Below are 19,467 nucleotides of genomic sequence, written 5' to 3'. Positions count from 1 at the left end.
TCTCCTCCCCCCCTCTCTCTCTCCCCCCCTTCCCCCCCCCTCTCTCTCTCCCCCCCCTCTCTCCCCCCCGCCTCCTCTCTCCCCCCCGCCTCCTCTCTCCCCCCCGCCTCCTCTCTCTCCCTCCGCCTCCTCTCTCTGCCCCCCCCCGCCTCCTCTCTCTCCCCCCCGCCTCCTCTCTCTCTCCCCCCCCGCCTCCTCTCTCTCCCCCCCCGCCTCCTCCTCCCCCCTCCTCCTCTCTCTCCCCCCCTCCTCCTCTCTCTCCCCCCCCGCCTCCTCCTCTCTCCCCCCGCCTCCTCTCTCTCGCCCCCGCCTCCTCTCTCTCTCTCCACCCCGCCTCCTCTCTCTCTCTCCACCCCGCCCTCCTCTCTCCCCCCTCCTCCTCTCTCTCCCCCCCTCCTCCTCTCTCTCCCCCCCCCCGCCTCCTCTCTCTCTCTCCACCCCGCCTCCTCTCTCTCCCCCCCGCCTCCTCTCTCTCCCCCCCGCCTCCTCTCTCTCCCCCCCCCGCCTCCTCTCTCTCCCCCCCCGCCTCCTCTCTCTCCCCCCCCGCCTCCTCTCTCTCCCCCCCCCTCCTCCTCTCTCTCCCCCCCTCCCTCCTCCTCCCCCCCCCTCCTCCTCCTCCCTCCCCTGCCTCCTCTCTCTCCCCCCGCCTCCTCTCTCTCCCCCCTCCGCCTACTCTCTCTCCCCCCGCCTCCTCTCTCTCCCCCCTCCGCCTACTCTCTCTCCCCCCCGCCTCCTCTCTCTCTCCCCCCTCCGCCTCCTCTCTCCCCCCTCCCGCCTCCCTCTCTCTCCCCCTCCGCCTCCTCTCTCTCCCCCCTCCCCGCTCTCCCCTCCCCCCCCCCTCTCTCCCTCCCCCCTCCCCCCCCCCTCCCCCCCCTCTCTCCCCCCCTCTCTCCCCCCCCCCTCCCCCCCCCTCTCTCCCCCCCCTCCTCTCTCCCCACCTGTTGGCTGAATGGAGCCGCTCTCGGGTCCGGGCTCCGCTTCTCCGCTGTCAGGTTCCGCTGGGCGAAGCCGGGCTCCCGCCGCTGGGGCTCGGCCCGCGGCCCAGCCGACAGGCTCCGGCCGCCGTCCATCGCCTCAGCGCCCCTCCGAGCCGCTGCTGTCCGCCATCGGGAGCCGAGAGGGCGGGGCAGTCCCTCCCCAGCCCGGGGCAAACCCCGCCCACAGCCCTGACCGACAGCCCGAGGGGCCAATCACAGGACAGGACCCCCGGGTTGTCTGGGATTGACAGCGGCCGCGACCAATCACGTCGCTCTACTGCCATTGGCTGCTGCTTCCAGCCATTAGCAATGCGGAGTCTCTGATTGATGGCCGCTTCAGCCAATAGAAAACGGGGACGTTCTGAGTGACAGCGAATCCCGCCAATCGGTAATGAGATTCACCTTCCCGTTCGCTGATTGGATGAGATACTCAGGCAGTGATTGGTCTGAGCCTTGACAACAGTGGATGATGTAATCCGTCTCTGCCAATCCCTGCTGCGTATGGGGGCGGGCCCATGGAAGGTTGGCTGGCACAGGCAGGTTGGGCCCAATGGCCTCCTCTGGCCCTTCTCTGGGCCCTGGCATCTCCCTGCCCCAGGGCCTGGTCACACCTGGCATCACCGGCTGCCACCCAGACCAGGGTAACCCAGAGACCAAGCTTAATGCTCCGGAGACACAGGTTCAAATCCCACCTTAAATCCAATTCATAAATATATCTGGAATTTAAAACTATTCTCACTGATGGTGACCAAAACCCATCTGTGGATGTGGTGTATCTGGAGTTCCAGAAGGCATTTGACAAATTTAAAGTTAAAGTTTATTAGTGTCACAAGAAGTCTTACATTAACACTGCAATGAAGTTACGGTGAAAATCCCCCAGTTGCCACACCCCAGTGCCTGTTCGGGTAACACTGAGGGACAATTAGCACGCCCAATCCACCTAACCAGCACATCTTTCGAACTGTGGGAGGAAACGGGAGCATTCGGGGGAAACCCACGCACACATGGGGAGAATGTGCAGACTCTGCACAGAGTGACTGAAGCTGGGAATCAAACCCGGGCCCCTGGTGCTGTGAACAGCAGTGCTAACCACTGCGTCACTCTGCTGCCCCGCAAGTTCCCATATGGGGGACTGATCAAAAAAGTAAGGGCCCATGGAATCCAGGACAATTTGTCAAATTAGATCGGTGCTGAGTGATTGTTGTTTGTAGTGTACATTAATGATCGAGATGGAGATGTGGGGGGATGATCGGTAAGTTCACAGATGAAACGAAAATTGGTTGTGTGGTAGTGAGGAGGCAAACCTTAGATTACAGAATGATACAGATGGGCTGGCCAGATGGACAAAACAGTGGCAAATGGAATTTAACCTCAAAGTGTGAGGTGATACATTTTGGAAGGACCAAAAAGGCAAGGGAGTACACAATGAACAGTCGGATGCACGGTAGCACAGTGGTTAGCACTGCTGCTTCACAGCTCCAGGGTCCCGGGTTCGATTCTCGGCTCGGGTCACTGTCTGTGTGGAGTTTGCACATTCTCCTCGTGTCGGCGTGGGTTTCCTCCGGGTGCTCCGGTTTCCTCCCACAGTCCAAAGATGTGCGGGTTAGGTTGATTGGCCACGTTAAAAAATTGCCCCTTAGAGTCCTGGGATGCGTAGGTTAGAGGGATTAGCGGGTAAATATGTGGGGGTAGGGCTGGGTGGGATTGTGGTCGGGGCAGACTCGATGGGCCGAATGGCCTCCTTCTGCACTGTAGGGTTTCTATAAAAAAAAAAAGTCCAGAGGACCAGAGGGACCTTGGGGTGCATGTCCACAGATCCCTGAAGGCAGCAGGGCAGGTAGATAAGGTGGTTAAGAAGGCATATGGGATATTTACCTTTATTAGCTGAAGCATAGAAAAAAGAGAAGGGATGTTATGATGGAGCTGTATAAAATGCCTGTTAGGCCACAGCTAGAGCACTGTGTGCAGTTCTGGTCAGCACACTATAGGAAGGATGTGATCTCACTAGAAAGGGTGCAGAGGAGGTTCGCCAGAATGTTGCCTGGGCTGGAACGTTTCAGCTTTGAAGAGAGGCTGGTTGGGCTGGGGTTGGTTTCCTTCGAGCAGAGAAGACTGAGGGGGATCTCATTGAGGTGTACAGAATTATGAGGCAAATAGGTAGGGTAGCTCGGAAGAAACTTCCCCTTAGTAGAGTGGTCAATAACCAGGGACATAGATTTAAGGCAAAGGTTTTAGAGGGGATTTGAGGAAAAACCTCTTCATCAGAGGGTGGTGGGAGTCTGGAACTCACTGTCTGAAAGGATGGTAGAGACAGGAACACTCACAATATTTAAGGAGCATTTAGATGAGCACCTGAAATGCCATCGGATACAAGGGCTATGGAACAAGTGCTGGAAAATGGGATTGGAATAGATAGGTGCTTGATGGTCAGTGGAGACACGTTGGGCTGAAGGGCCTGTTTGTACTGTAAAACTCGACAACTGTGACATTTATCCTTCTCTTTCAAACTGAAGAAAAGTCATGCCGACTCAAATATTAACTTTGTTTCTCTCTCCACAGGTGTTGCCTGACCTGCCGAGTATTTCCAGCAGTTTCTGTTTGATTCCAATATTATATGAACTTTAAATGTGGCTGATGAAATGTGAAGGAAATCATAGCAGCAGAACACTGCTCCTCCAGGCCAGGGAGGCGCTGATGTTGGAGGTCAAGCAGTGGCTGGTCCCCATGGCCAGCGGGGACCAGCTTGTCAGCCTCACACACTCCTCGGCAGTCAGTCACCCCGAAGCAGCCGGTGACTCCGGGAAGTAGTTGGTGCGCAGTGATGGCGGCGCTCAGGGTCATTGGAGCCTCAGCAAAGGTTTGAGAAAAACCCCCAACTCAGGCTGCGGCCTAGACATCGGGACCCCCCCCCCCCCCCCCCACACACACCACTGGGACCCCCCCCCCCCCCCCCACACACCGGGACCCCCCCCCCCCCCCACACACACACCGGGACCCCCCCCCCCCCACAACACACACCGGGACCCCCCCCCCCCCCACACACCGGGGACCCCCCCCCCCCCACACACACACACTGGGACCCCCCCCCCCCCCACACACCGGGACCCCCCCCCCCCCCACACACCGGGACCCCCCCCCCCCCCCCACACACACACTGGGACCCCCCCCCCCCCCCCACACACCGGGACCCCCCCCCCCCCCACACACACACCGGGACCCCCCCCCCCCCCCACACACACCGAGACACACCCCCCCCCCCCACACACCGGGAACCCCCCCCCCCACACACACCGGGACCCCCCCCCCCCCCACACACACCGAGACACCCCCCCCACACACACACCGGGACCCCCCCCCCCCCACACACACCGAGACACCCCCCCCCCCCCCACACGCACCGGGGACCCCCCCCCCCACACACCGGGACCCCCCCCCCCCCCCCCCCCACACACCGGGACCCCCCCCCCACACACCGGGACCCCCCCCCCACACACCGGGACCCCCCCCCACACACCGGGACCCCCCCCCCCCCCCACACACCGGGACCCCCCCCTCCCCCACACACCGGGACCCCCCCCCCACACACACCGGGACCCCCCCCCCCACACACCGGGGACCCCCCCCCCCACACACCGGGACCCCCCCCCCACACACACCGAGACACCCCCCCCCCCCACACACACCGAGACACCCCCCCCCCCCCCCACACACCGGGACCCCCCCCCCCCACACACCGGGACCCCCCCCCCCCACACACCGGGACCCCCCCCCCCCACACACCGGGACCCCCCCCCACACACCGGGACCCCCCCCCCACACACCGGGACCCCCCCCCCCACACACCGGGACCCCCCCCCCCCACACACCGGGACACCCCCCACACACACCGAGACACCCCCCCCCCCCCACACACACCGAGACCCCCCCCCCCCCCCACACACACCGGGAAACCCCCCCCCCCCCCACACACACCGGGACCCCCCCCCACACACACACCGGGACCCCCCCCACACACACCGAGACACCCCCCCCCCACGCACACCGAGGCACCCCCCCCCCCCACACACCGAGACACCCCCCCCCCCCCCCACACACACACCGGGACCCCCCCCACACACACCGGGACACACCCCCCCCCCCACACACCGGGACACACCCCCCCCACCACACACCCGACACACCCCCCTCCCACACACCGGGACACCCCCCCCACACACCGGGACACCCCCCCCCCCCAACACCGGGACACCCCCCCCCCCCCAACACCGGGACACCCCCCCCCCCCCCACACACACCGGGACACCCCCCCCCCCCACACACACCGAGACACCCCCCCCCCCCACACACCGGGACACCCCGCCCCCCCACACTGGGACCCCCCCCACACCGGGACCCCCCCCCCACACACACCGAGACACCCCCCCCCCCCCCACACACCGGGACACCCCCCCCCCCCCCCCCCCACACACCGGGACACCCCCCCCCACACACACCGAGACACCCCCCCCCCTCCCACACACCGAGGCACCCCCCCCCCCCAACACACCGGGACACCCCCCCCCCCCCCCCACACACACCGAGACACCCCCCCCCCCCCACACACCGGGACACCCCCCCCCCCCCCACACTGGGACCCCCCCCACACCGGGACCCCCCCCCCCCCCCACACACCGGGACACCGCCCCCACACACACCGAGGCACCGCCCCCCCCCCCCACACCGGGACACCCCCCCCCACACACACCGAGACACCCCCCCCCCCCACACACCGGGACACCCCCCCCCCCCAACACACCGGGACACCCCCCCCCCCCCCACACACCGGGACATCCCCCCCCCACACACCGGGACACCCCCCCCCCCACACACCGGGACACCCCCCCCCCCCCCCCACACAACGGGACACCCCCCCCCCCCCCCCCCACACACACCGGGACCCCCCCCCCCCACACACACCGGGACCCCCCCCCCACACACCGAGACACCCCCCCCCCCCACACACCGGGACACCCCCCCCCCCCCCCACACACACACACACCGTGAACCCCCCCCCCACACACCGGGACACCCTCCCCCACACACACCGAGACACCCCCCCCCCACACACACCGAGACACCCCCCCCCCCCACACACCGGGACCCCCCCCCCCCCCCCCCCCCCACACACCGGGACACCCCCCCCCCACACACACACACACCGGGAACCCCCCCCCCCCACACACACCGGGAACCCCCCCCACCCCACCACACACCGGGCCCCCCCACCACACACCGGGACCCCCCCCCCCCCACACACACACACACCGGGACCCCCCCCCCCCACACACACACACACACACACACACACACCGGGACCCCCCCCCACACACCGGGACACGACACCCCCCCCCACACACACACACCGGGAACCCCCCCCCCCCCCCACACCGGGACCCCCCCCCCCCCCCCCACACTGGGACCCCCCCCACACCGGGACCCCCCCCCCCACACCGGGACAACCCCCCCCCCACACCGGGGACACCCCCCCCCCCCCACACCGGGACACCCCCCCCACACACACACACACACCGGGACACCCCCCCCCACACACACACACACCGGGAACCCCCCCCCACACACACACACACACCGGGAACCCCCCCCCCACACACACCGGGACCCCCCCCCACACACCGGGACCCCCCCACACACACACACCGGGACCCCCCCCCCCACCACACACCGGGACCCCCCCCCCCCACACACCGGGACCCCCCCCCCACGCACACACACACCGGGACCCCCCCCCCGCACACGCACGCACACACACCGGGAACCCCCCCTCCACACACCGGGACCCCCCCCCACACCGGGACCCCCCCCCCCCCAACCGGGACCCCCCCCCCCCCCCCCCCCCCACACCGGGACAACCCCCCCCCCCCCACACCGGGACACCCCCCCCACCCCACACCGGGACCCCCCCCACACCGGGACACCCCCCCCCCCCCCCCACACCGGGACACCCCCCCCCCCCCCCCCCCCCACACCGGGACACCCACCCCCCCCCCCCCCCCCACACCGGGACACCCCCCCCCCCCCCCCCCACACCGGGACACCCCCCCCCCCCCCCCCCACACCGGGACACCCCCCCCCCCCCCCCCACACCGTGGGACACTCACACCCACACAGTGGGACACACGCGCAGTGGGACACACACGCGCAGTGGGACACATGCACTGGGACACACACACACGCTGGGACACACATTAGGACACGCCCACACACACTGGGACACGCGCGCACACTGGGACACACATGCACACACTGGGACATGTGTGTGCACATGCTGGGACACATGCTGGGACACGTGCGCGCACACTGGGACACGCGCGCACACTGGGACACGCGCGCACACTGGGACACGTGTGTGCGCACACTGGGACACATGCACACATGCTGGGACACATGCTGGGACACGTGCGCGCACACTGGCACATGCGCGCACACACTGGGACACGTGTGTGCACACGCTGGAACACGTGCACACGCTGGAACACATGCGCACATGCTGGGACACGTGCGCGCACACTGGGACACGCGCGCACGCATTGGGGCAGGCGTGCGCACGCACTGGGACACGCACGCACACACTGGGGCGCGCGCACTGGGACACGCACACACTGGGACACGTGTGTGCACACGCTGGAACACATGCGCACATGCTGGGACACGTGCGCGCACACTGGGACGCGCGCGCACACTGGGACACGCGCGCACGCATTGGGGCAGGCGTGCGCACGCACTGGGACACGCACGCGCACACTGGGGCGCGCGCACACTGGGACACGCGTGCACTGGGGCGTGCGCGCGCGCGCACTGGGACACGCGTGCACTGGGGCGCGACTCCACACATACACTGGGTCACGTGCACACACGACTCCACACATACACTGGGACACGACTCCACACATACACTGGGGCACACACACTGGCGAGGGGGGAGTGCTCTCTCGTTCAGTCACTTTCAGTCAGCCCACTTTTCTGGTCAATAATTTATGTCCTCTTTTTCAGAATTTCAGTTTTGCACAGAGTGTTCTCTCCTCAAGAGCTCTGCTGACCAGCCCTTCACTGAGCTCATCACCACAGCCCCAGGTAAAAACCTTTCTGGGTAACTTCCCTGCCTACATAAAATAAAATACAGCTTAGTTTCTTTCAGTACAGTATGTAGCACACAGTATGAGGTGCCTTGCCATTTGATTTGTTATTGTCACTTATATTAACATACAGTGAAAAGTAATGTTTCTTGCGCGCTATACAGACAAAACATACCGTTCATAGAGAAAGAAACGAGAGAATGCAGAATGTAGTGTTACAGTCATAGCTAGGGTGTAGAGAAAGACCAACTTAATTTAATTTAATGACAGCAGCAGGGAAGAAGCTGTTCTTGAGTCGGTTGGTACGTGACCTCAGACTTTTGTATCTTTTTCCCGAAGGAAGAAGGTGGAAGAGAGAATGTCCGGGGCGCGTGGGGTCCTTAATTATGCTGGCTGCTTTGCCGAGGCAGCGGGAAGTGTAGACAGAGTCAATGGATGGGAAGCTGGTTTGAATGATCGACTGGGCTACGTTCACAACTCTTTGTAGTTTTTTACAGTCTTGGACAGAGCAGGAGCCATACCAAGCTGTGATACATCAGGAAATAATGCTTTCTATGGTACATCTGTAAAAATTGGTGAGAGTTGCAGTGGATGTGCTGAATTTCTTTAGTCTCCTGAGAAAGTAGAGTTGTTGGGGGGCTTTCTTAACTATAACATCAGTGTGGAGGGACTAGGACAGATTGTTGGTGATCTGGACACCTAGAAACGTGAAGCACTTGACCATTTCCACTTCTTCCCCATTGATGTTGAGAGGGGCATGTTCTCCACTACACTTCCCGAAGTCAATGACTATTTCCTTTGATTTGCTGACATTGAGGGAGAGTTTATTGTTGTCTCACCAGTTCACCAGATTCTCTATCTCATTTCTCTCGCTCTGGCTTAAAAATATTCAAAGACTCTGCTTCCACTGCCTTTTGAGAAAGAGTTCCAGAGATACTCAGCCATCTGAGAGAATAGATTTCTCCTAATCTCTGCCTTAACTGGGAGACCCATTCTGTACACCTCATACACCAGCTCTACAGCAAACGCCGCATCCTGGAAACCAAGATCGAGTCCATATTCTCAACTTGCGCCCAGGACACGCCCAAGCAGATGAGACAAAGGAACTACACCATCTACATGCACACCAAGAACAGGAAACTTGAGAAACTCGGCATCACCACCAGCAGCAGCCAAGCCTCCCCCGGTACCACAGTAGAAAACAGCACCACTGCAGGGAAGTCCATTGTCAACTTGTCGGACTACACACTTCAACCAGATGAAATCGAAGTTCTCAGCCGAGGGCTCAATTTCTGCCTCACCACCAAAATAGACCCCATCAGTCTCGCAGCAGACACAGAGGAATTCATCAGGCGAATGAGGCTGCGGGAGTTCTTCCACAAACCCCAAGAGACCAACAGTGAACACAATGAGACAGCCAATGAACCGGAACAGCTGACAGAGAGATCCGCAGTGCATCCGAAGAGGAAAGAGTCGAATTGGACTCCTCCGGAAGGCCACTGCCCTCGACTTGACATGTATGCCCAAGCCGTCAGGAGGTGCGTCAATGCCAGATTCATCAGCCGCACTCACAAAACAGCCCCGAACATCACCCAAGCACAACGCAACGCCATCCGCGCTCTCAAGACCAACCGCAACATTGTCATCAAACCAGCAGACAAAGGAGGGGCCATCGTCATACTGAACAGAACGGATTACTGCAAAGAAGTGTACCGACAACTGAACAACGAGGAACACTACAGACAGTTACCCACAGATCCGACCAAAGAACACACCCGTCAACTCAACACTCTGATCAAGACCTTTGATCCGGACCTTCAGAACACCCTCCGTGCTCTCATCCCAAATACTCCCCGCGTTGGAGATCTCTACTTCCTCCCGAAGATACACAAGGCAAACACACCCGGCCGTCCCATCGTATCGGGCAATGGGACCCTGTGCGAGAACCTCTCCGGCTATGTCGAGGGCATCCTGAAACCCATTGTACAAAGAACCCCCAGCTTTTGTCGCGACACGACGGACTTCCTACAGAAACTCAGCACACATGGAGCAGTTGAACCAGGAGCGCTCCTCGTCACAATGGATGTCTCGGCACTCTACACCAGCATCCCCCACGATGATGGCATTGCTGCAACTGCCTCAGTGCTCAGCGCCGACAACTGCCAGTTTCCAGATGCAATTTTACAACTCATCCACTTCATCCTGGACCACAACATCTTCACCTTCAACAACCAGTTCTTCATCCAGACACGTGGAACAGCCATGGGGACCAAATTCGCACCTCAATATGCCAACATCTTCATGCACAGGTTCGAACAAGACCTCTTCGTCGCACAGGACCTTCAACCAATGCTATACACTAGATACATCGATGACATTTTCTTCCTTTGGACCCATGGCGAACAATCATTGAAACAACTATATGATGACATCAACAAGTTCCATCCCACCATCAGACTCACCATGGACTACTCTCCGGAATCGGTTGCATTCTTGGACACACGCATCTCCATCAAGGACGGTCACCTCAGCACCTCACTGTACTGCAAGCCCACGGATAACCTCACGATGCTCCACTTCTCCAGCTTCCACCCTAAACACGTTAAAGAAGCCATCCCCTACGGACAAGCCCTCCGAATACACAGGATCTGCTCAGATGAGGAGGATCGCAACAGACACCTCCAGACGCTGAAAGATGCTCTCATGAGAACAAGCTATGGCGCTCGACTCATCGATCAACAGTTCCAACGCGCCACAGCGAAAAACCGCACCGACCTCAGAAGACAAACACGGGACACGGCGGACAGAGTACCCTTCGTCGTCCAGTACTTCCCCGGAGCAGAGAAGCTACGGCATCTTCTCCGGAGCCTTCAACATGTCATTGATGAAGACGAACATCTCGCCAAGGCCATCCCCACACCCCCACTTCTTGCCTTCAAACAACCGCACAACCTCAAACAGACCATTGTCCACAGCAAACTACCCAGCCTTCAGGAGAACAGTGACCACGACACCACACAACCCTACCACAGCAACCTCTGCAAGACGTGCCGGATCATCGACACGGATGCCATCATCTCACGTGAGAACACCATCCACCAGGTACACGGTACATACACTTGCAACTCGGCCAATGTTGTCTACCTGATACGCTGTAGGAAAGGATGTCCCAAGGCGTGGTACATTGGGGAGACCATGCAGACGCTACGACAACGGATGAATGAACACCGCTCAACAATCACCAGCCAGGAGTGTTCTCTTCCTGTTGGGGAACACTTCAGCGGTCACGGGCATTCGGCCTCTGACCTTCGGGTAAGCGTTCTCCAAGGCGGCCTTCATGACCCACGACAGCGCAGAGTCACTGAGCAGAAACTGATAGCCAAGTTCCGCACACACGAGGACGGCCTCAACCGGGATCTTGGGTTCATGTCACACTATCAGTAACCCCCACGACTTGCCTGGGCTTGCAAAATCTCACTAACTGTCCTGGCTGGAGACAATACACATCTCTTTAACCTGTGCTTAACCCTCTCTCCACTCACATTGTCTGTACCTTTAAGACTTGATTGCCTGTAAAGACTCGCATTCCAAACATTATTTTGTAAGTTGAGTTTGTGTCTGTATATGCCCTGTTTGTGAACACAACTCCCACTCACCTGATGAAGGAGCCTGAGACTCCGAAAGCTTGTGCTGCCAAATAAACCTGTTGGACTTTAACCTGGTGTTGTGAGACTTCTTACTGTGTTGTGTGTCAGAGCAGGAAATGGTGGATATTAATTGAACATGATATAATATTGAGGAAAATGAAAGGTCATGGTGTAAGGGCTAACATATTGGTACGGATTGAAGATTGGCGAGTTAACGAGAAACATAAATGGGCCTTTTTCAGGTTGGCAGGATGTGGCGAGTGGTGTGTCACAGGGATCAGTGCTGGGACCTCAACTCTTTACAATGTATATAAATTGGGGGCTGACGGTACAATTGATAAATTTGTTAACAACACAAAGATAGGTGGGAAAGTAAACTGCAAAGAGGAAATAAGGAAGCTACAAAGGTAGAAGGATAGGTGAAGTGAGTGGGCAAAACACGGGAAATGGAGAATCATGTGGAAATGTGCAAAATTGTCCATTTTGGCAGGAAGAATAAAAATAGAAGCATGTGATCTGAATGGTGAGTGATTGCAGAGCTGAGGTGCAGAGGGATCTGGGTGTCCTAGTGCATGAATCACAAAAGGCTAGTATGCAGGTACAGCAAGTAATTAGGAAAACTAATGGAATGTTATCATTTATTGTGAGGAGAATTGATCATAAAAACAGGGATGTTATGCTTCAAAGAACAATGTGAGGTAATGCATTTTGGAAGGTCTAATACAGATCGGAAATATACAGTAAATGGCAGAACCCTTAAGATTATTGATAGGCAGAGGGATCTGGGTGTACAGGTACACAGGTCACTGAAAGTGGCAACGCAGGTGGAGAAGGTAGTCAAGAAGGCATACGGCATGCTTGCCTTCATCGGCCGGGGTATTGAGTTTAAAAATTGGCAAGTCATGTTGACGCTTTATAGAACCTTAGTGAGGCCACACTTGGAATATAGTGTTCAATTCTGGTCGCCACACTACCAGAAGAACGTGGAGGCTTTGGAAAGGGTACAGAACAGATTTACCAGACTTCTTACTGTGTTTACCCCAGGCCAACGTCAGCATCTCCACATTACTGACACACAACCCCAGGGATTTTACTTGGTTTCCAGCTCCATGGTATCTATCCAATGGCGAGAGGGTCTTAGACAGTGACCTTTGGCCTTTGTGGCAGCAGCCTCAAGTTTCAGAGTGGCCTTCAGCAAGTGGTGCTGAATCTGGGAATGTGCTGCTCTTTTCTTTGTGTTTCTGGGATGTGGGTGTGGCTGGCACAGATTCCCCATCCCGAGTACTCCTTGAACTGGGTGGCCCGTTAATCCCACTTCAGAAAGAATTTAAGAGTCAACCACATTGCTTTGGATCTGGAGTTACACGTTACTCTCCCTCACTCCTCAACCCCCTCACCCCCCTCACCCCTCAGCCTTCCCCTCACTCCACATCCCCCTAACTCCACATCCTCCCCCTCACTCCACATCCCCCTCACTCCACATCCCCCTCACTCCACATCCCCCTCACTCCACATCCCCCTCACTCCACATCCCCCTCACTCCACATCCCCCTCACCCCTCAGCCCCCTCACTCCACATCCCCCTCACCCCTCAGCCCCCTCACTCCACATCCCCCTCACCCCTCAGCCCCCTCACTCCTCAGCCCCCTCACTCCTCAACCCCCTCACCCCCCTCACCCCTCAGCCCCCTCACTACACATCCCCCTCACCCCTCAGCCCCCTCACTCCTCAGCCCCCTCACTCCTCAACCCCCTCACCCCCCTCACCCCTCAGCCTTCCCCTCACTCCACATCCCCCTAACTCCACATCCTCCCCCTCACTCCACATCCCCCTCACTCCTCATCCCCCTCACCCCTCAGCCCCCTCACCCCTCAGCCCCCTCACTCCTCAGCCCCCTCACCCCTCAGCCTCCCCCTCACTCCACATCCCCCTCACTCCACATCCCCCTCACTCCTCATCCCCCTCACTCCTCATCCCCCTCACCCCTCAGCCCGCTCACCCCTCAGCCCGCTCACCCCTCAGCCCCCTCACTCCTCAGCCCCCTCACCCCTCAGCCTTCCCCTCACTCCACATCCCCCTCACCCCTCAGCCCCCTCACCCCTCAGCCCCCTCACCCCTCAGCCCCCTCACTCCTCAGCCCCCTCACCCCTCAGCCTTCCCCTCACTCCACATCCCCTCACTCCACATCCTCCCCCTCACTCCACATCCGCCTCACCCACATCCCCCTCACCCCTCAGCCCCCTCACCCCTCAGCCCCCTCACCCCTCAGCCCCCTCACCCCTCAGCCCCCTCACCCCTCAGCCCCCTCGCTCCGCACCCCCCTCGCTCCGCACCCCCCTCGCTCCGCACCCCCCTCGCTCCGCACCCCCTCGCTCCGCACCCCCTCGCTCCACATCCCCCTCACTCCTCATCCCCCTCACCCCTCAGCCCCCTCAGCCTCCCCCACACTCCGCACCCCCCTCGCTCCGCACCCCCCTCACCCCTCAGCCCCCTCACCCCTCAGCCCCCTCACCCCTCAGCCCCCTCACCCCTCAGCCCCCTCACCCTTCAGCCCCCTCACCCCTCAGCCTCCCCCTCACTCCACATCCCCCTCACTCCTCATCCCCCTCACCCCTCAGCCTCCCCCTCACCCCCCCTCACTCCGCACCCCCCTCACTCCGCACCCCCTCACTCCGCACCCCCCTCACTCCGCACCCCCCTCACTCCGCACCCCCCTCACTCCGCACCCCCCTCACTCCGCACCCCCCTCACTCCGCACCCCCCTCACTCCGCACCCCCCTCACTCCGCACCCCCCTCACTCCGCACCCCCTCACTCCGCACCCCCCTCACTCCGCACCCCCCTCACTCCGCACCCCCCTCACTCCGCACCCCCCTCACTCCGCACCCCCCTCACTCCGCACCCCCTCACTCCGCACCCCCCTCACTCCCGCACCCCCCTCACTCCGCACCCCCCTCACTCCGCACCCCCCTCACTCCGCACCCCCTCACTCCGCACCCCCCTCACTCCGCACCCCCCTCACTCCGCACCCCCCCTCACTCCGCGCCCCCCCTCACTCCGCGCCCCCTCCCTCACTCCGCGCCCCCTCCCCTCACTCCGCGCCCCCTCCCTCACTCCGCGCCCCCTCCCTCACTCCGCGCCCCCTCCCTCACTCCGCGCCCCCTCCCTCACTCCGCGCCCCCTCCCTCACTCCGCGCCCCTCACTCCCGCCCCTCCTCCCCCTCCCTCACTCCGCGCCCCCTCCCTCACTCCGCGCCCCCTCCCTCACTCCGCGCCCCCTCCCTCACTCCGCGCCCCCTCCCTCACTCCGCGCCCCCTCCCTCACTCCGCGCCCCCTCCCTCACTCCGCGCCCCCTCCCTCACTCCGCGCCCCCTCCCCTCACTCCGCGCCCCCTCCCTCACTCCGCGCCCCCTCCCTCACTCCGCGCCCCCTCCCTCACTCCGCGCCCCCTCCCTCCCTCACTCCGCGCCCCCTCCCTCACTCCGCGCCCCCTCCCTCACTCCGCGCCCCCTCCCCTCACTCTGCGCCCCCTCCCTCACTCCGCGCCCCCTCCCTCACTCCGCGCCCCCTCCCTCACTCCGCGCCGCCTCCCCCACTCCGCGCCCCCTCCCCCACTCCGCGCCCCCTCCCCCACTCCGCGCCCCCTCCCCCACTCCGCGCCCCCTCCCCCACTCCGCGCCCCCTCCCCCACTCCGCGCCCCCTCCCCCACTCCGCGCCCCCTCCCCCACTCCGCGCCCCCTCCCCCACTCCGCGCCCCCTCCCCCACTCCGCGCCCCCTCCCCCACTCCGCGCCCCCTCCCCCACTCCGCGCCCCCTCCCCCACTCCGCGCCCCCTCCCCCACTCCGCGCCCCCTCCCCCACTCCGCGCCCCCTCCCCCACTCCGCGCCCCTCCCCCACTCCGCGCCCCTCCCCACTCCGCGCCCCTCCCTCACTCCGCGCCCCTCCCTCACTCCGCGCCCCTCCCTCACTCCGCGCCCCTCCCTCACTCCGCGCCCCTCCCTCACTCCGCACCCCCTCCCTCACTCCGCACCCTCCCCCTCACTCCGCACCCTCCCCCTCACTCCGCACCCTCCCCCTCACTCCGCACCCTCCCCCTCACTCCGCACCTCCCCCTCACTCCCGCACCCTCCCCCTCACTCCGCACCCTCCCCCTCACTCCGCACCCTCCCCCTCACTCCGCACCCTCCCCCTCACTCCGCACCCTCCCCCTCACTCCGCACCCTCCCCCTCACTCCGCACCCTCCCCCTCACTCCGCACCCTCCCCCTCACTCCGCACCCTCCCCCTCACTCCGCACCCTCCCCCTCACTCCGCACCCTCCCCTCACTCCGCACCCTCCCCCTCACTCCGCACCCTCCCCTCACTCGGCACCCTCCCCCTCACTCGGCACCCTCCCCCTCACTCGGCACCCTCCCCCTCACTCGGCACCCTCCCCCTCACTCGGCACCCTCCCCCTCACTCGGCACCCTCCCCCTCACTCGGCACCCTCCCCCTCACTCGGCACCCTCCCCCTCACTCGGCACCCTCCCCCTCACTCGGCACCCTCCCCCTCACTCGGCACCTCCCCCTCACTCGGCACCCTCCCCCTCACTCGGCACCCTCCCCCTCACTCGGCACCCTCCCCCCTCACTCGGCACCCTCCCCTCACTCGGCACCCTCCCCCTCACTCGGCACCCTCCCCCTCACTCGGCACCCTCCCCTCACTCGGCACCCTCCCCCTCACTCGGCACCCTCCCCCTCACTCGGCACCCTCCCCCTCACTCGGCACCCTCCCCCTCACTCGGCACCCTCCCCCTCACTCCGCACCCTCCCCCTCACTCCGCACCCTCCCCCTCACTCGGCACCCTCCCCCTCACTCGGCACCCTCCCCCTCACTCGGCACCCTCCCCCTCACTCGGCACCCTCCCCTCACTCGGCACCCTCCCCCTCACTCGGCACCCTCCCCCTCACTCGGCACCCTCCCCCTCACTCGGCACCCTCCCCCTCACTCGGCACCCTCCCCCTCACTCGGCACCCTCCCCCTCACTCGGCACCCTCCCCCTCACTCGGCACCCTCCCCCTCACTCGGCACCCTCCCCCTCACTCGGCACCCTCCCCCTCACTCGGCACCCTCCCCCTCACTCGGCACCCTCCCCCTCACTCGGCACCCTCCCCCTCACTCGGCACCCTCCCCCTCACTCGGCACCCTCCCCCTCACTCGGCACCCTCCCCCTCACTCGGCACCCTCCCCCTCACTCCGCACCCTCCCCCTCACTCCGCACCCTCCCCCTCACTCCGCACCCTCCCCCTCACTCCACATCCTCTCTTGCTCTCTCACTCTCACTCTCACTCTCTCACTTTCTCAGGTCTGTTCACCAGCTGCTACGAGGCCTGATGGTGATTTCCGGGTGACGATGATTCCAGGTGATGGTGTGGGCCCTGAGTTGATGCACATCGTCAAAGAGGTGTTCAAGGTAATGCCCACAGACTCTGTGTTGCGGGGGGGAGGGGGCGGGCGAATGGAGAATCAGGTCAGAGGTCAGAATGTGTGGGCTTGAGAGGAGGGGGTATGAAGGATGGGTGTGGGAAGAATTAGAGCGGGTGATGGTGTGTGTGTGTGGGTGGGTGGGGCGGTTGTGTGTGAGAGGTAGGTGGGTTTGTGCGCGCGAGGGGGCTGTGTGCGCGCGAGGGGGCTGTGTGTGCGCGCGAGGGGGCTGTGTGTGCGCGCGAGGGGGCTGTGTGCGCGCGCGCGAGGGGGCTTTGTGCGCGCGCGCGAGGGGGCTGTGTGCACGCGCGCGAGGGGGCTTTGTGCGCGCGCGCGAGGGGGCTGTGTGCACGCGCGCGAGGGGGCTGTGTGCGCGCGCGCGAGGGGGCTGTGTGCGCGCGCGCGAGGGGGCTGTGTGCGCGCGCGCGAGGGGGCTGTGTGCGCGCGCGAGGGGGCTGCGCGCGGTCGCGGGCGAGTGGGCTGTGTGGGCGAGAGGGCTCTGTGCGCACGCGAGTGGGCTGCGTGGGCGAGGGGGCTCTGTGCGCGCGCGCGATGGGGCTCTGCATGCGCGCGGTGGCACTGCGTGCGCGGGGTGGCTGTGTGCGCGCGCGATGGGGTTCTGTGCACGCGCGAGGTGGATCTGTGCGCGCGTGGTGGCACTGCACGCGCGAGAGGGGGCTCTGTGCGCGCGCGAGGGGGCTGCGTGGGCGAGGGGGCTCTGTGCGCGCGCGCGATGGGGCTCTGCATGCGCGCGGTGGCACTGCGTGCGCGCGCGGGGTGGCTGTGTGCGCGCGCGATGGGGTTCTGTGCGCGCGCGTGGTGGATCTGTGCGCGCGTGGTGGCACTGCATGCGCGAGAGGGGGCTCTGTGCGCGCGCGCGCGAGGGGGCTGCGGGCGCGCGCGCGAGGGGGCTGTGTGCGCGCGCGCGAGGGGGCTGTGTGCGCGCGCGCGAGGGGGCTTTGTGCGCGCGCGCGAGGGGGCTGTGTGCGCGCGCGAGGGGGCTGTGTGCGCGCGCGCGAGGGGGCTGTGTGCGCGCGCGCGAGGGGGCTGTGTGCGCGCGCACGCGCGCGAGGGGGCTGTGTGCGCGCGCGCGCGCGAGGGGGCTTTGTGCGCGCGCGCGAGGGGGCTGTGTGCGCGCGCGCGAGGAGGCTGTGTGCGCGCGCGCGAGGGGGCTGTGTGCGCGCGCGAGGGGGCTGTGTGCGCGCGCGAGGGGGCTGTGTGCGCGCGCGAGGGGGCTGTGTGCGCGCGCGCGCGAGGGGGCTGTGCGCGCGCGCGCGAGGGGGCTGTGTGCGCGCGCGCGAGGGGGCTGTGTGCGCGCGCGCGCGCGAGGGGGCTGTGTGCGCGCGCACGTGAGAGGGGGCTGTGTGCGCGCGCGCACGCGAGAGGGGGCTGTGTGCGCGCGCGCGCGAAGGGGCTGTGTGCGCGCACGCGAGGGGGCTGTGTGCGCGCGCGAGGGGGCTGTGTGCGCCCGCGCGCGCGAGGGGACTGTGTGCGCCCGCGCGCGCGCGCGAGGGGGCTGTGTGCGCGCGCGCGCGAGGGGGCTGCGCGCGCGGGGGCTGCGCGCGCGTGCGCGCGAGGGGGCTGTGTGCGCCCGCGCGCGCGCGCGAGGGGGCTGTGTGCGCGCGCGAGGGGGCTGCGCGCGGTCGCGGGCGAGTGGGCTGTGTGGGCGAGAGGGCTCTGTGCGCACGCGAGTGGGCTGCGTGGGCGAGGGGGCTCTGTGCGCGCGCGCGATGGGGCTCTGCATGCGCGCGGTGGCACTGCGTGCGCGGGGTGGCTGTGTGCGCGCGATGGGGTTCTGTGCACGCGCGAGGTGGATCTGTGCGCGCGTGGTGGCACTGCACGCGCGAGAGGGGGCTCTGTGCGCGCGCGAGGGGGCTGCGTGGGCGAGGGGGCTCTGTGCGCGCGCGCGATGGGGCTCTGCATGCGCGCGGTGGCACTGCGTGCGCGCGCGGGGTGGCTGTGTGCGCGCGCGATGGGGTTCTGTGCGCGCGCGAGGTGGATCTGTGCGCGCGTGGTGGCACTGCATGCGCGAGAGGGGGCTCTGTGCGCGCGCGCGCGAGGGGGCTGCGGGCGCGCGCGCGAGGGGGCTGTGTGCGCGCGCGCGAGGGGGCTGTGTGCGCGCGCGCGAGGGGGCTTTGTGCGCGCGCGCGAGGGGGCTGTGCGCGCGCGCGAGGGGGCTGTGTGCGCGCGCGCGAGGGGGCTGTGTGCGCGCGCACGCGCGCGAGGGGGCTGTGTGCGCGCGCGC

At 64.6% G+C, this 19,467-nt stretch overlaps 1 long non-coding RNA gene across 1 annotated transcript; it reads left to right on the top strand.

Moving 5' to 3' along the window:
* The first annotated feature begins 1,505 nt into the window (after positions 1-1,505).
* Positions 1,506-17,212, top strand: LOC144490899 (uncharacterized). Its single transcript, XR_013497361.1, has 4 exons — positions 1,506-2,121; positions 3,537-3,834; positions 8,028-8,108; positions 17,104-17,212. It is a non-coding gene; the product is annotated as an uncharacterized LOC144490899 (long non-coding RNA).
* The last annotated feature ends 2,255 nt before the right edge of the window (positions 17,213-19,467 follow it).

Source organism: Mustelus asterias, unplaced genomic scaffold (assembly GCF_964213995.1).
Source record: "Mustelus asterias unplaced genomic scaffold, sMusAst1.hap1.1 HAP1_SCAFFOLD_3994, whole genome shotgun sequence".
Lineage (NCBI taxonomy): Eukaryota > Metazoa > Chordata > Chondrichthyes > Carcharhiniformes > Triakidae > Mustelus > Mustelus asterias.
Note: the sequence above shows the minus strand (reverse complement) of the source record. Positions and strands in the feature narration are given on the sequence as shown.